Source organism: Hyposmocoma kahamanoa, unplaced genomic scaffold (genome assembly GCF_003589595.1).
Source record: "Hyposmocoma kahamanoa isolate Upper Pololo Valley unplaced genomic scaffold, ASM358959v1 224, whole genome shotgun sequence".
Lineage (NCBI taxonomy): Eukaryota > Metazoa > Arthropoda > Insecta > Lepidoptera > Cosmopterigidae > Hyposmocoma > Hyposmocoma kahamanoa.
In genome coordinates this window covers 10,863,775-10,867,646 of record NW_020653743.1, presented here as the reverse complement: position 1 = coordinate 10,867,646, position 3,872 = coordinate 10,863,775, and positions in this window count along the sequence as shown.

The following is a 3,872-nucleotide window of genomic DNA, read 5'->3' as shown; positions in this document are numbered from 1 at the left end:
AACTCTGCAACAAAATATTTTGAATTTTATTGACGTGCATGGCATTGATGACCTCAACCACGTGGTCTGTGACCTCAACTAATAAGTAGTTGCTGCACTAATTCTGGACTTTACTGGACGTGCCCCTTCAAATGTAGTTTTTGCCATATTTCGAATCCATGGTGTAATAAAGCCACTATATAATGATCGAACGTCAAAAGTACTTTTATCATTTGAAAGTTATAAAAATAATACGAATTACATGAAACAAATTATTTATACGTGAAATCTTATAACTCTCCTATTTAAGGATAAAAGTTATGGACGAATTTTGTTCGTAAAATTTTTAAACCTTTCTTGAAAAGTTTTTATTTTGCAGATGTGGCCTTATTACCTACACCAAGGGTGCGTCATACAAATCTGCATCATACACAATGACAATGCTATTGTTCTTATAATTTTATCGTAACACCTTAATCACATTTTATGGCACCCTACGGGTGATTCTACTAGCAACATGGGACGATACGCCGTCGATCTTAACTAACAATAGAACTGACGTAGCACTAAAATTAATTTGAACATTAATAAGGATTCTCTGTCCTACCTAGCTAGCAGTCTTAACGCGATTAATGCGAGATGCTGACTGACTAGAGCCTAGAGCTTAAGAGTGTGCCCACCCACCTTGATGTGATGACCCTTTAGGCGGATCATGCGCAGTATCGCGCTGACGCGAAGTGTCTATAAAGTAGATGCAACATACTGGATGAAAAACGCATATTATTATTAATTCGCACCGTTGCTGTAATAAGGCCACATCTGTGAAATAACTTTTCAGAGGTGTAAACGTTCTACAAACGAAATGAGCAGAAGACTTTTTAGGATTAAATAGGAGATTGTACAATTTCACATTTACATATAAACATAATTTTTGTTTTATGTAGTTTGTATCATTTTTTTTAACTCATTTGATAAAAATACTTATCACGTATGATCGCGTGTGGCTTATTAACCAACCAAATTGAGAGAAAACGGTTAATAAAGCGTGGTCATTATTTACGTCTGACTGTCGACTTTGAATTTTGATTTCTGCTTTCTATCATTTTATTTAATTATTTAGGAAATGAAGGATCCCATGGTCCCGGTTGACAGTCAATCAACCGTGACCATGGGACCCGTAAAGGGACCGAAACGTTGGTTTGTTTGAAAAAACAAATATACGCGATTTAAATCCGGAGAAATTGTTTCATTTCCCATGTGTAACAGTCGCGAAAACCTAAGAACTCGATATTTAATTATTGTTATATCACGAAGCGAGACGACTTGTCGATATCATTTATAACATAGGCACAGATTTTTTTTATGATACCAAGTGGCGGGACGAATAATTCGTGGGCCTGGTGGTTAGCGACACGCCTGTCCATAGCAGTTGCAGTGCCACTCAGAGCTTTAAATCGCAAAGATAAGAGGGATATTACCTATGCGCTCGTCAGCCTGAGACATAAGTTGGGACTTGTGTCCCATGTGCCTGTAATTTCACCAGCCCCCTTACCCTTCAAAACCAGAACTCAGTAATGCTCACATTACTGCTTGGCGACAGAAATAGGTAAGGTGGCAGTGGCAGTACTTACCTGGACGAACTCTTTCACAAGGAGCTCTAATGCTATGCTAAAAATACATCGATTTTTTCAAAATATTCACTATGAACACGTATACACTTTTCCATTCGTCCAAACCACTTGGAATATATCGATGACCACTCTTCTTTAGACATCGCGGAAATCTCCAAGTTATAAGTAGCCAAGGCAGCTTCTTTGCTTTCAAACCGCTTGCCTTTTAATTTTTCTTAAATTTTTGGAAAGAGGTAAAAATCACAAGGTGCTAAGTCAGGGCAATATGGCGGGTGCCGCAGGATAGGTACATATTTTGAATGAAAGTAGTCGAGCGTTCTAGCAGAAGTGTGCTTATCGGCGTTGTGTTATGCCAGAGGAGGTGCCGGAATCCTGACTTCGGCGCTTGTCACACCAACACTTTTGGGGCACAAACTGTTATATACCATTCGGAGTTAACTGTCCTTTGATCCTCTAGCACTACAGTAGCAATATGTCCCGTCATGCAGAAAAATGAGGCGACTATTTGTTTCTGTGTATTTTGTGTACGACATTTCATTGGCGTCGGCTCATCTTCAAAGCACCATACAGTGGACTGTCGCTTTGTTTCAGGATCACAGTTATATAACCATGTTTCGTCAGTTGTCAGTATATCATAAACCTTCGGCGGTTTTCACGAATTACTTTTTCGACAGCTTGTACATTTTCTTGAGTAACCGCTGTTGGCGGCCGACCTGACTTTGCCTCATCTTCAAAGCTTCCCCGTCGACTTTTAAATTCAGCAAACCAATTGAGAACTGTAGCTTGTGAATAAGCAGTATCACCAAAAGTTGTGGCTAAAATTTCAAAACAGTCTTGCAGATTTAAACCTGTTTTGTAGTCATAACAAATCATAACAGAAAATCACGTCGAGAGAGCTCCATTGTTGCGAACAAAATTCCCGCCAGATTGTCTCCGAAAAATAACAAATTAAATAAAAAAAGAATTCGATTTGACGTGTTCCATTTTAAAATTTATTAGTAAATAACCTGCCTTTACGACGGTGATGAAAGAGTATCTAAGTTCTTTTGGCATGACCCCCGTATTTGATTTTCCAGCGTTTTCAGACTTGTGTGTTTTCCGTACTGTTACCCTCAAAATGAGATTCCTCTGAAATGCGGATGGTTTTAAAAATGTCAATGATACTCCAATTAGAGATAAAATATTCTGAGTACAGATCAGCTGGCCTCAATGTGGGTTTGATACTTCAGTGTTCTCTGGCTAGCAGATTTACTTGTTAATAAATTTATTAAAAATAACGCGTAAGGCTTAGAATAATAACGCATAGAACCATTGACTTACAAATAAATGGACGACGGGTCTAATACAAAAACCACGAAAAAAATGTCCCAAGTCAACCTATTCGAAATTTAAATTGTAATGTCATCGCAGTATCGCGCTGTCAGTAGAACAAATGAAGACTAAAGCGGAGTTTGGCGCTCTGTATACGATTATACCGCCTTACAAGTGCGGACACTTTTTAGCGCGGACCCGACGTCTATATAATTGTAAGTCAATGCATAGAACGATAGTTTCATAAAAAACGAACTGTCACAAGTGAGGCAAAAATCAAATTCATGTAGGCGTAAGCAACTTGTATTTACGCTCGTAGGCACGCACACAAATATACAAATTTTTTTTTTTATTATTTTTTTTTATAATAATAATAACGCACACACTCAACATAGCCCCGCACTAGGGAAACCCTGTGTCGCGGGTGCCATGGACACATACATAGACAAACACAAATTACACCCAAACTCACGAGAGAAATAAATGTAGGCCTTACAAATATTTCTCCCGGCCCGGGAATCGAACCTAGGACCTCTGCGTGGCAGTCCGGCATGGTAACCGTTCGGCCACGGAGGTAGTTGCATTATGATGCCATGGAATAACATTTCCCTCAAAAGTGGGGAAATTGTATCTTGCTTAACTCATCGTTAAGTTAGAGGTGCCTACAGATTTGCTCGATTTTGTCGATCGTTACTGTCGATCAGGTACCTACAGATATGCTCGATTTTGTCGATCGTTACTGTTGATCGACAACGTCAAGTGACAGGAATTTTCAAAAATTTATTTTTGGTAATCCTTATGGAAATGGCATTTACATCTGAACTCACGAAGGCGGACACGACTTTACTCATTTCTAAATCCAAGATGGCGGACACGTCTTTTCGAATAAATGCAATATGGGAATCGTTTTCGAGGTATTCGAGGTGCTCATCACGAATATGGCATTTATTT